Here is a 15,000-nt window from a genome sequence, read left to right as displayed (position 1 = left end):
CTCTTTCTCTCTCTCTCTCTCTCTCTCTCTATATATATATATATATATATATATATATATATATATATATATATATATATATATATATAACCTTGATATCATTTATTTTGATATAGCCTTTATGCTCGATCAAGTTAACAGTGGTAAGCCATGTCATCTCACTGTAGAAAATATAGTTGAATTTTGATGAGCGTCCTACGGAGATTTATTTATCTATCTATTTATTTATCTATGAAAACATAATCGTGAATTGTTTATTATTTACCTCCATGGGCGACCTCGCGTCCCCCTCCGGATAGCGGCGCCCGAGATATCCGCCTATGTGGCCTATGTTAAAAATCGGCCCTATATCTTTGTTTATCTGATGTGTGTATATATATATATATATATATATATATATATATATATATATATATATATATATATATCATTTCTAACTACAGATGCTTCCCCTGTCATCGATGACCTGAAACTCATACCTGGACGCAGAAGTGTTTTTGCGACTTGGGATCTACTTGGAAAGTGCACGAAAGTGACCTCCTACAGCCTAGCATGGACGCCTCCAGACGCCGGTGGAGAAATGTCAGTCCCAGACACGTCTGCCAACATCACGGGCTTGTTGCCCTGTCAGGAATATTTACTTACAGTGCAGCCGTTGGTGGGAAAGGATGACTTAGGAGGACTAAGGAGTGAAGAAATATACACAGAACATGAAGGTTTTTATACAAGATAGATTGTAAACTGAAAATATTAGAAACTGATGTGGCTATGATTTTATGTAGAAGATAATAGTTTTAAAATATACCGATGATCATTCTCTCTCTCTCTAATTCTTTCTCTCCCTTCCTCCCCCACCCCCTCTTTGTATGTGTATAGTATGTGCAGTGCATGTATGTGTATTTGTCTATCTACTAACCTCTGAATCTGCGAATAACTAATGGAGAATTCTAAAAATATCATCATTAATCGGGACTTTTCTCTTCCTTTTAAGTAAAAAAAATGCTCTAATGAAATTCCACAGCACCACAAGAACCAACCAATGTTAAAGTGTTGACGGTGGAAGACAAATCGGACCATCTGGACGTGACTTGGACCCAGCCTCCCCACCGGTCCCTGTGCCCCATCACCAAACAACAGCATCAGTGGTCGAGAGTCGACACAGCTGGCGAGGCTGGCTCAGCTGGCGAGGCCGAAATCGTCGCCAGTTCAACCTACACCATCACCGGCCTGGATCCCTGCGCCCAATACAGCGTATCGTCAGAGCTGCCAACGCGAAGGGCTATGGGGACCAAAACGAGGGAAACGTTGGCACCACTGGGGCAATAGGTAGGTCAAGTCCCTAATAATAACATACACAGACACACACACACCACACAACTAATGAAAATGTTGATGATCATGCGACTGAGAGCGATGAACTGTCACTCTGCATAACATAAGTTTGAATTTCAGAGTCATGTCATTCCGGATAATATAGAATTTACATATTAGATAAATATGTACAGTCATACTAATAACAAATATAAAATCTTGTCTGTTTTATATATATAATATATATATATAAATATATAGTATGTGAGTGTGTGTGTTGTGTGTTTTGGTATGTATTTGTGTTGTGTATAATATAAAAATATAATATTTATATTATAATATAAATATATATATATATGTATGATATATATAATTAAATATGTACATACAATGTTTTGGTATTAAAAATATTATATTGATAAATATATATAAAAATATAATATATACATATATATTATAAATATATACATATACATATATATATGTGGTGTATATATACATATACATACATATATATATATATATATATATATATTATTATATATATTATATATATAATATATATAAAACATTATATATACCCGGTAAACTTTCTTACTTCAGATGCTTCACACCCGAGATTACCATTTAATGAGGAACAAAAAGTGAATTCGTCCGTGAGTGAACAGATAAAAAAATGAAAAGACTTCAGAAAGAAAAACCTTGGTGAGTCAAGAAAAGTCCCTTTGGTGAAGTCACCGATGGACAGAAAAGTAACGCAGTTCCATGTAAGCCACAAGACAGAGACGATTGATAAAAAACCCAAAAATGGGGGATGCAGGGCCATATCCAATGGACAGCAAGCAAATCCTGTGCCTGTTGCTTACCGAGTATATTTAATTGATGGAAGACAAAAGTTTGAGATCATGCGTCTGAAGCTATGAACTGTCACTACATACAGTAAAGTTTGAATTTCAGAGTCATGTTATACTACTACGAATTACATTTAGATATATATGTACATTCATACTAAAAACAATATACCAAATGTGTGACGTTTATATAATATTATATATAAATATATAAATATAAATATATTTTGAATAATATATATGTTAAGTATATATTCATGTTTATATAATCTTCATATATATATAAGAATATATATATATTATATATATATATAATTATATATATATATATATAAATATATATATATATAAGTTGTGTTGTGTGTGTGTGTGTGTGTGTTTGGTGTGTGTGTGTATGTGTGTATATACACGTCATATCTAAGTCTGTGTAGCCACACACACACATACACACACACACACACGCACGCACGCGCCCAGCCACGCACACACACACAAGCACACACGCATACTCACACACACGCACACACACACACACACACATATATATATAATATCTATATATAAATATATATATATATATATAACACATTATTATAATATTATAATACAATATATATATATATATACATATATACATACCCACACACACATATATAGATATATACATAATATACATAAAAAATATATATATATATATATATATGTATGTAATAAAAATATATGTGTGTTTGTGTGGAGTGTATGTATGTATGTAGTATGTGTGTTCATATATACAGTATATATATGTGTGTGTGTATGTAGTATGTGTGTTCATATATATAGATATATATATATATAATATATATATAATATATATATATATATATATAAATATAAATCAATTAAATGTATTATATAACATATATAAGTATATATATACATATACATACACATATGTAATGTAAAAATATATAAATATATATATATATATAATATATATATATTATATATATATATATATATTTGTATCATATATACATATAAATATATAATTAATTGTTATCATATATAATATATATTATATATATTATATATATAATAAATACTAAGGTAAACTTTCTTTCTTGCTTTCAGATGCATTCTCACGCCGAGATTACATTTAATGAGACAAAAAGGAATTCGTCGTGAGTGACACAGAATAAAAAAATGAAACAGACTTCAGAAAGAAAAACCTGGTGAGGTCAGAGGCCCTTTGGTGAAGTCACCGATGAGGACAGAAATCACGCTGTCCATGTAAGCCACAAGACAGAGACGATGATAATAAACCAAAATGAGGATGCAGGGCCAATCCAGATGGGACAGCAAGCAATTCTGTGCCTGTGCATCACAGAGTCGATTTGAATTGAATGAACAGACCAAATAAGATTACAGCCCATATTCAAGAAGAGAGAACAAACAAAGAACAATAAAACTGATAGGAAACAGAAAAAAGAATTCAAATCATCTTTTCCTGAAAAGAAATCCAGCAGGAATGTATCACCACTCAATGTTCCCATAGTGGCAGAACGTGTTGAGAGGAGAGACGATCATGCTGTCCAAGTAAACTACAAAGAAAAGTTAACTTCTAGTAAATCAAATAGTCCTTGTCTACTCCAGTAGAGAAAAACCACATGGAGATGCATCACCGCCCAAATGCCCATTAAACAAGTATAGAGAAGACTGAAAATAAAGTACATCCATTTTGGATTCGAAAAGGGGATGAAAGATATTCACAAAGCGAGCAAAGAGAGGACTCCCAGACAGTGGTTATATCGCTAAACGAAAGGCGAAGACCCCTCTGCTCTTACTAGTCAGCAAAAACACTCCACTTTCCATTACGCATCAGCCAACGAAGGACAAACAGAAGTTGTACAGTTGTTACTAGAACAAAAAATGTGACCCAACCTCACGAATGAGGCCGGTGACACCCCATTTCCATCTTGCTGCATTAAGTGGAAAGATCGATGTTGTGAAAAATATAATCTGAGTGGGAAGTGTTGAAACATAAACAAAACCAAGTGCGACGATTGAAAACACTTCCTTCATATGCAAGGTATGGTGAAGGAAAAAGCCTATGTTAAATGTTCTAAGAAACCCTGAAACTATTCACCGGAGGGTAACACGCCCCTTCATTTGCTCATTGGCACGCCCTATAGAAATTGTGCGTTGCGCCTAATGAAAAAAAGCAGACCTCTAAAAGTTGAAACGCCCACCCACCACACACCTTTGCATTATGCCTGCTCTCAGAGGTAGCCGACTCATCGTCAACTGTTGGCCTTTTAGGGAGCCGTCCTAATGTGAGAGATGACGAAATAACACACCTCTGCATATGCCGCTCTTAGTGACATACGCGGTTGTTGAGTTGCTTGGGAATGAAAGAGCAGACATAGCCTACGGACAGACTTGGGGCTCTCAGTCCTTCATAAGCTTCCTTCCTACGAAGGCTATCCACTGTCCAGAAACTTGTTGAACTACAAGAAACTCTCGTCAGCATACGCGACGAGGAAAACCTTGAGAGCAGAAGACACAGCTCCTCACCGCGGGTCACATCCACACAGCCTGGTGGCTCAACAAGAAAGCATGTGAAGTTTCCTTGCAAGATCAGACACACTTAACGGAAATGACTCGCCTCCGTCGGTGATCATGACTTGTGATGAGAGTGAAATATATCCGATAAAATAATTAAATACAATATCCAACCGATTATTTCCCTTTTTCAGAACACTTGTATGACCTGTACAATCAGTGCGGGAGATAAGGATCTACGACACTTACTGCAGGACTAGAACACGAAGTCGAACAGCCTAGCCACTGCCATTGACTTCGGTGTCTGCGGACCTGCATTACCAAGACGAGCTGGGCCGACGCTGCTTCCATGTGGCTTCGGAACCAGAAACGACCAACGCAAGACCCGGGGTTCTGCTGGAGCGCGGTGCACAGCCCCACCGCCCGCACCCCACGACGGCGAGACGCCCCGGACACTGCCAGTCAGAAAAAGGCATCTGAGGCCGCAGGAATGATTTCAGCTATGCGAAAAATAAGGAAACGGTTGAGTACAATTACGGTACTTTGAATGTAAAATGAAATGTATAGGAGTGTAATACTTATAATTAGACTGATTGTATGTGTGTTTGCCGTGTATGCATATACATATACAAATAAATAAGATTTTTATATAATATATAATATATGTATGTATTCATATCCATTGTGTATATATCGTATATATAACATTTAAATATATACATATACGTATATATATAAGTGCATGTGCCCTAGATAAAAAGATATATTTATATATACATAAATGCATATGCATTCATGTGCACACCCACACACACACAACCAGCACACCCACACACACACACACCCCCACACACACATATATATATAATAAGTATATATATATAAATCCACAACTTTTACCTCAAAGTGACAAAACCCTGCTCCTAAACCAAACACTCCATCGACCCAACATAATTATTACAAGCTTACTGCATCCTCTAAACCATCTTCCTCACATATATATAACCACGTAACCTAAATCTATATTGAATGCGTTTTTTGCCTTCTACCTTCTCACCCCACACACATCTAATAAATATGTAAACTCTAAAAATATATATATATAAATATAAATATAAAAATATATATAAGCCAAATAAATAAAAATAAGAGCATATATATATGCATCTATATATATATATATATATATATATATAAAAAAAATATATATATATAACAAATATATAGCATATATATATATATATCTATAGTATCTATATATGCCTATATATAATATATATAAATATATAATATAAATATTATATATATATATATATATATATATATAATATATAGGCCTATAATATATAATATATGCACATATTATATATATGCCTATATAAGTACAATATATAAATCACAATATAAAAAATTTGTTGTGTGCATATATATATATTATAAAAATATATATATATCTATATATATATATTATATTGCCTATATATATATATTATATATATATATATATATATATATAAATAATGCATATAAAAATCTATATATATAAATATATATAAATATATATATATATATAATGCATCTATAAATATATTAAATATAATGCATAATAAAATATATTTAAAATATATATATATATATATATATATATAAATATATATATATACATCCATGTGTGCGTATGTATTCATAGATTGAAACATATAATAAGTGTATAAATATATAGATACATATGTAATAAATATAGATATTATACATACATATATATATAATATATGTGTATTCATGATATGTTAATATGTATATGTATTTATGTATATATACTATATATGTGTGTATAACGATACTTATACATAAGTGTATAATATAAATATAATACACATTTATATGAATATCTTATATATACATAAAAATATATATATAAAAAATATTATATATATATATGATATATATAAGAAACTTATGTGTGTGTCCCCTTTTGTATAAATATATTCGTGCGTGTATATATATATATATAATAAATATATATATATATATATATATATATATGAAAAAATAATAATATGGCTAGAGGAATATGTTCTCCAGTTGCTCTGTGTAAAGGTGGTAACTAAGTGAAGAAATGAAACGGTGCCAGAACATTTCCATATTTTTACTACTTAATAAAGTTTGCTTTTATCACTGAATGTAATATTGTCCCTTACCCATAGATGCTGGAACCATTTTTTTTCTTTATTTCAGGATCATGAGAAGAACGAGCTTTAGCTCGACTGCTATTGATAACATAAACAGCAACCGCTAACTCCAAGGAGATATGAGGAACAGGAGCCCGCCTGCAGCCGTGAAGGAAGCCCGTCCCCCCCCACCACCAGCAGGCCCTACTGCTGGCCTCTTGAGCCCCCCTAGAGCCTCCGGGATGCCACTCCTGCAACCACACTGCTCCTTGCCATCGGGAGCACCTGCAACCCTCTGCTGCCGCTACTTGCTGGCTTGCTGGAGCGCCGCTGAAACGTCCGTCTGCTGACGTTTCGGCCCGTTGCAGTGGCATGGATGACTCCGAATGCCACGCCGTGGGACGGCGTTGTTGTCACAAGGGTAGGCTATACAAGGATTCGGCTTATTTTTATGGCATTCGCAATTAATTAAAATCCGGGAAGACTATCATATAATCCCTAACTCCATGCATTGTCCAAAGCTCCTTAAAAAAAAGAAAATTAGCAGTTTTTCATAATGTAGTTTGCAGTAATACACTGTATGTACTGGGTTTGCTGTCTGATTCCTAACAGCAGAAAATATTCCCATATTACTGCCCCATATCCTGAAAGTATTGTAACCTATATCAATTTGAATAGTTATTATCAGTAATATTATATAACCAATTTTATTTTTTTAAAGTAAGAATATGTATGTATAGTAATCTTTTGAAATATACCACAGGCTGCGAATACACAAGATACAGTCGGAAAAGAAACCCTGGATCCAGAACTGCAGATTTCAGCAGAAATATTAGGTGAAGTCGTTGGAGGGATATAAGCTTGGGAATGCAAAGTATTCACATCCAGAGACTCATCATTTGCGCTAAAAACAGTCCGTCTGTTTCGCGCCCTGTGCCGCCGGAGCAACCACATTCGGCCTGGTGATCTGGCACAGCGGCGGCGCTCTGTGTCTCGAACAAGAAGGGAGAAACGCCCCTGCAAGCCGCCCCCTCGTTGCAGGCACCTCGACACGGCCACGCCCTCGCCTCCACCAAGGGAGCGACAAACTCTCTTCCGCCAGACCACCAGGGCCGAAGCGCCCGACGATCTGGTTTAGCCAGAACGATGCCACATAGAGAGCAACTTCTTCAGGTAAGGCGCCCCGCATTCAGGTACACGAGCACTCAGAATTTTATATAATCATAATATATAAGCGTGTGTGTGTGCGTTAGAGTGTTTGTATGTGCGTTTAAGCATATATATATGTATATCTATATATATATATATATATATATATATATAAAAAAAATATATATAAACGTATATATATATAATATATGGCATATATAGTATATATATAATTATATATTATAATATACATATATACATATAATGATATCATGTCTACTGTGTGTATAAAAATATAATATATATATATATATATATATATATATATATAATATAAACATAAATAGATACAAGGTATATTTTCTCTATATATGTATATATATATATATAATAAAATATAATATTGATATATAAATATACATAAATATATTGATATATGTAGAATAGATATACATATTATATACAATATAGGTAAACCATATATCTATATATGTATATATATATAAATATAAAAATATAATAAACATCATGTGTGTGTACAAACAACAAATATATAATATAATATATATATATAATATATAATTATATATATATAATATATATATATATATATGTATAAATATACGAGAATGTGTGTGGACCTATATATAATACATAAAGTATAAATATATATATATTATATATAAATATATATATATATATATATAAATGTTGTGTGTGAGTTTGTGTTAGTGTGTATGTATAATGTATATAATGTATATATTGCATATATGTGTGTGTATATATATATAAAAAATAAATATAAATGTAAAAAAATATGTAAATATATGTAAATTATATGTATATGTCTATGCGCGCGCGTTTACACAAATCAACAAAGATTACTTTCAAGGTAATCCGGTTATATTACATTTACCATTTATTTGTTTATTTTTTACATTTAATCATTATGCATTTGTAATATAAGGGTTGGGGTTATGTCTTTTATTATTTTATATATGTGTTTGAGTAAAGATAAAATATATATATATAATGTTTTTATTATATGTGTAATGAACATATAAATTATATGTATAAGTATTTATCTATAATAATACAATATATATATGTTATTTGATACTTAAAATTATTTTTCAGGCTATAAGGGCAAGAATGTGCGCGTTTGCAATGATGAATCATAAAAGGCTCGAGATCCTACACAGAAACAGGAAGCCCGGCATTTGTTTTCCTTCTCCTGTCCTCTGCAATGTGCATACTCTCACAAACAGACAAAGGCGTGAAGCACTGTGTTGGAAGACAACCTTCTTGTGGTTGAATAAGGAATTATCTGAAAGTGATGACTGGAAGGGAAAAACTGGTTCATGTCACCAAAAACCAGGAATGCGAGATGGTAGTTTCATTGATTTCACATACATTTATGTGTTTGAAGCCTGATTACTAAAACACAGTTGAAGATATAATGTCCCTTAGTCAAGAATTTTTTGGGAAAAGAAAGCGGCAATCCTTAGTTGTGAAAAGAGTTTCCACTTGTTCCTTCCAATCTTTTGGTGCATGTGGGGAAAACCAGAAGGTCACTAGCGAAATCGAAGTGTGTCAGGATCTCTTCTGCTTACTCCGCTTGAAAAAGAACAATAAATCCTGCAGCCAGATACTGTGTCAGACACGAGCTTCAATCAATGCAAAGGAATCGTTTCGGCAACACACCTGCACACTATCTTGCATGCATGGCTACAAGGACTTGGGGGGACTTTTTAAAGACCTATCAGGAAAACGAGAAATGGATTAACAGCAATGGACCTTCTGATGGATACAGAAACTACCTAAACTGTATGATATATGACTTAAAATCTCTAAGAGAAGATAGACAAACAAAGAAAAAGCAATACTGGTCCTCAGAGAATAAATATTCTTTTGAAAAAAACTGAAGAAAAAATGGCAAGTGAATGTAGCAGTAGAAGCAATAGCTAAAGTACCATGTCAACTATTCAAGAGGTAAATCCAAAGACATACACGCAAGCTAGTATTCATTGGGCAGACATATAAAGAATGCTGTTGCAAAAGAAAAATCCCATGTTTAGCGGGACTTCTCATGTTAGGAAGTTCGCAATACAACGTAAGACTCTTTTTTTGCCCAACGATATGACAGTAATTTATACTGAGCTGTTCTAATGGCTATCCCCGATGGAGGCCTGCAAGTGTCCACTGAAAGACATGGGGACCTAATTAATAGTTGTAAAACAAAAATTTTAGGTTTCATCAAACAACAATAACAATACAAGCCTTCTTAAAGCAATAGCTTCTTAGATACATTTACAATACATTTTAAGGAATGCCTCCAGATTTTGAACCTGACGACGAAAGAATGACAATTATACCACCCTGGATTAAAAGAAACCTACCCAAGTTGAGTGGACTTAGTCATTTGCTGGACAGGCAAGAAGATTCCCTTTAACTGCTGTGATGTGGACATTGTACCCCCAAATGGGAAGCTCCCCAGGCCATCAGATCTGCCTAGGCCATCTCTTACACCGCCGCACATTAAGTCAGTCTATATCAACAGTATTGGCAACGGGTGGATTGTAGGGTTTCACCCTTCGCACAGGCGGAAAACGAAAATCGCATGAAGAATCTGCCTCCTGACCAGCGTGCGAGTGTTCCTGCCAGTAAGATGGTTCTAGTTCCCACACAATGGAAAAAGTGGGCACCAAAGAGATATCCAGAGCGCAAAACAAGTAATTTTTGATAAATATTGCTTCAAAATCCCTTCACCGCAAGGTTTCATTCTGAAAAACACATTTTTCTTGAAATGCAAGACTTCAAGGACAAAGAATAATATAGGGAAGACCGTTTACCAGAAAAGGAAAAATCAATATTTTGAACGTATTTACAAGAGAGACACCAAGAACCTCTCAACGGTATAAAAGCTTACTTTGCAGGCAGCACAGAAACCTCTTGCATTGGATACGGAGCAGCAGAGATCGTATCATTTTTCACACCTAAGCTTGATTTACATGGAGTATCTGTATTCGAAACTTTAGTTTAACTGCCAACAAGTATTTTGTGATAGACAACAACTTCTTATAGTTTTGTGTTGGACAGTTACAACTTCGATTATTTGACTCAGTATTCGTAATTTGAGTCAAAGTTCATATGTAAATAGTCCTTAAATTGAACATATTGCCTTACTTAGTGTCAGTGCTTTGGGCTTACAGCACCCTTCAAAATTACCTCCAGCATTTCAGTCACCAGATTTATTTCTGACTCCCTCTTTTATCAAACTCTGGTTTACTGCGGAAATATATGTCTGATGGGCTACGTGTAGGATATATATGTATGTAAAGTTAATGGTGGAACAAAACGTTTTTTTTTCTCCGGCAGACAAGGGTGAGTACAAGTTAAAGCACACTAATATGTATATGTGTATATATGTGTGTGTGTGTGTGTGTGCATGTATATGTACATTATATATATATAAGTGTGTGAGTGTGTGTTTGTGTCTGTGTATGGGATCAAAAAAGAAAATAGAAAAATATCACAAAACAAGTAGAAGCAAAATTGTCAGTGTAAGAGAGATCATACGCAGTTGCACTGAAGGTAGTTTGGTAACTTAAAAAAAGCAGAGACGGGAAAAATAATTTGTGCTTCTCATGCTTAAAACGTGCTGGTCCTAGTTGCCCTCAATACTTCAAAAAGGGAAACTTACCAAAACAGTAGACAGCATCCAGCAATAATGTACAGAGATGCAAATCTTGATAAAGTTAAGCAGTATACCATAAGGATCATCTCGAGGAGTTAAGGACTGGCAATAAGATGTTGCAAATAAAGATAAATCTTAACAATTAGAAGCCAAAGAAACACGAACTGTAATTCAACTTGAAGGATCAATAGATAAGTTCAGGGTGGCTTGATGAAGAGAGTCTACAACTGTAAAGATATACCTTTCAGACACAGGTTCACTGCAACACTGCTTTATAATAAATGGAAAAAATGTACAGGAAAAAGAATATATATAATTAAGAATGCCTACTGAAAACATGTAGCTCATTTATGTTAAAAGTCAAGTTAGTGTTCCGTCAGACCATCCACATGACTATATTCCCGAGAAGACATTCAGCTCGCAAAGCGATCAAATTACGGATTTATAAAAGTGTGCCCACATTTTAGGGAACCTAGAAATCCCACAACTTGATGAAGTAGGGGTAAATTATACTGATTGGAAAGTCGAGCCAAGAGTACATAAGCCATTAGTTAGTGAAAAAAACAGCCGACTGCCTTACCCGACCTAGACTTGATTGCGTGGTCTATTAAACAACATTAGGTGGATTGTACCTTTCTTACAAAAAGGATGATGACATGTATTCATGGATACATGATTGAAAGGCTAGATCTTAGTAAATCAATTAACATTGAATTCTCAAAGAGAACAAGATAAGATAGAAGGATGATACAGTCAAGATAAAGTAAATAAAGAAGACCAAAAAAGTCTGCAATACTTATTGCTCTCAGTATGATATGCATTTAATATCGCTAGAACAGTTTAAATTTTTTACAAGAAATTAAAGATTTTGCTAAATGATGATTGCATAATTTTAGATAATCAAAAATAAAAACGGCATTTCTCAAGATTATGAACCTATTTTGGGTAAACTGATTACTAAAGGATATGTAGAAGAAGTCCCCGACTCGGTTATTAGGAAGAATAAGTTAAGATTATATAGATTCCTCGCCATGGAAAGTTTATATCATCCCACGAAGAGATCAACAGGTATGTAGTTTGAAGCAGAGGCCATACAGATACAGATACAGCTAACTGCCAATCTAAATCTTCTCTTTTTTTTTTTTTTTTTTTTTTTTTTTTTTTTTTTTTTTTTTTTTTTTTTTTTTTTAGTTAAGATAATATTTCTGCGAGAATCGCTGGAGATGGATTCATGATTCAGATCTTTGGTCGATTAAATACAAAAGAGTAACGTAGCCCAATAACCCAAGTTTTGTTGTTAGGAAGGTAGAATGTAATAAAATTAATGGGATGTTTTATAGCTCAAGTTACTAAGGGTTTATAACTGCCGGTATGCTTAGGCACTGTTGATTTTTGTCGTACTTGAAGGATCAAATTGTCAAGCCACACTTAGAAGTTCTTTCTATTCTAGTATGAATTTTGTATTTTGTATTCAATATGGTATTGTAATTTTACTGACATGATGATAATTGCCAATGGGTTTATAACACCTATATAATGTGTATTCTAATACTCATACATTAATACATGTTAAATGTTACATGAGATTTAAGTGTATTCATGATATATTATATCATTCCACATATTATCATATTGTTTTATTATTGTTCTCATAATTATGGGGATTATGTTGTGACCAGGTGGACGCCATACATATTGTTTGTTGTGAAACAGGAAAATTTGTAATTTATTCATTAGCAAGAACTACATTTTATCCCATACTCATTGAAAGTCTTACCATCCTGAGGGGAACTAGAGTTCATGGTCTTGTTTATGAAAAAACTTGTGTCTCTTGTGATAATTATTTGTATTGGTGCCCATAACAAAGACATAGCTTCAAAAGTGTCTTAGTTATATCATGAATTATGCAGCATATACAACTTATAATCATAGAACGATGTAGTTATATTATACTTAATAAATGTGTTACTCATATTGAAATAGATTTAAATTCATAAATGGTACGATTTAGTAAAGATACATAATTCTAAACCCTCGTTGATTGAAAATAAGATTTAACGGCAAATAGGGCTATGCTGAGTTAAAGTAACCATGCTCATGAACTTAATCAATTGCATAAGAAAGAAGGCTTCAGGAATGCGTCTGATTCGGAAACTAGTATCCTTGACATATTTGAGTTATGGCGAACCCCGTTTATGCCATAAACCTTCCAATCTCGTGGGCCATCACACACACACACTCACACACACACACACAACATATAAATAAATATATATATTATATATATATATATATATATATAAAAAGATATATATGTATATATCTATACATATACATATATTATAATATATATTTAATATAATACATGTCTATATATACATTTATATATAATATATTAATAAATATATTAATCTTTATATATATTAATACTTATATATGTAAATATATATGTACATTATATATAGTTCAGTTCAGAGAGATTTAACAAGAACGCCGCTCGCTCCGGGCTATATACATATATATAATAATCAATAGTATATATATATCCAATATATCTATAATATATATATATATACAAAATATGCATCAGTGTATCTATAAATTATATATATATATATATATATATATATATAGTATATATATATAGATATATATATATACATCGATAGCAAGGATGAGGGATTGTAGATCTATGGGGGTATATATTTTTTATATAGGTGAGGGCTCATATATATTTATATATATTATGCGGGGAGCTATATGGACTATATCTAGATACATATCTATATAACTAAAAATGCGTCTTGCGTATACTATAGTACATAGTAGGTGTGTCTGAGTCTAATATTGTTTATACAGTATATATATATATATCTAAAGGACGCACGTGATGAGATGGAGACACAAGAGCACTTATATTATATAGAATATATATAAATATAGAAGTACATATTTACTCCCTATAAATACACGGTACATGTGTCGGTGTGTGTGGGTGGTGTATAAGTCCCTATATACCTATATATGGTGATGGGAGTGGATATATATGTTATATATATATATATATATATATATATCTATTAAATAATATATATATATAAATAGCCTTATATATATAAGAATAAATATGATGTCTGAAAAGCATGGGTATATACAACTATGTGTCACATTCAATATAAATATAAATATCTCTAGTATATATAGTGACACAGGAGAGGTTATATAAAAAAAATATATAAAATATATAATAAAAACATCTCTATCTAAATAACCATCT

At 32.7% G+C, this 15,000-nt stretch overlaps 1 pseudogene; it reads left to right on the top strand.

Annotated features, from left to right (window-relative positions):
- Positions 1-11,602, top strand: part of LOC147471908 (uncharacterized) — an 18,981-nt pseudogene extending 7,379 nt beyond the window's left edge.
- The last annotated feature ends 3,398 nt before the right edge of the window (positions 11,603-15,000 follow it).

Source organism: Penaeus japonicus, unplaced genomic scaffold (genome assembly GCF_977035675.1).
Source record: "Penaeus japonicus unplaced genomic scaffold, GWHDUDI00000001_assembly GWHDUDI00000004, whole genome shotgun sequence".
NCBI lineage: Eukaryota > Metazoa > Arthropoda > Malacostraca > Decapoda > Penaeidae > Penaeus > Penaeus japonicus.
The sequence above is the reverse complement of the archived record's forward strand: the minus strand, read 5'-3'. Positions and strand labels throughout refer to the sequence as shown.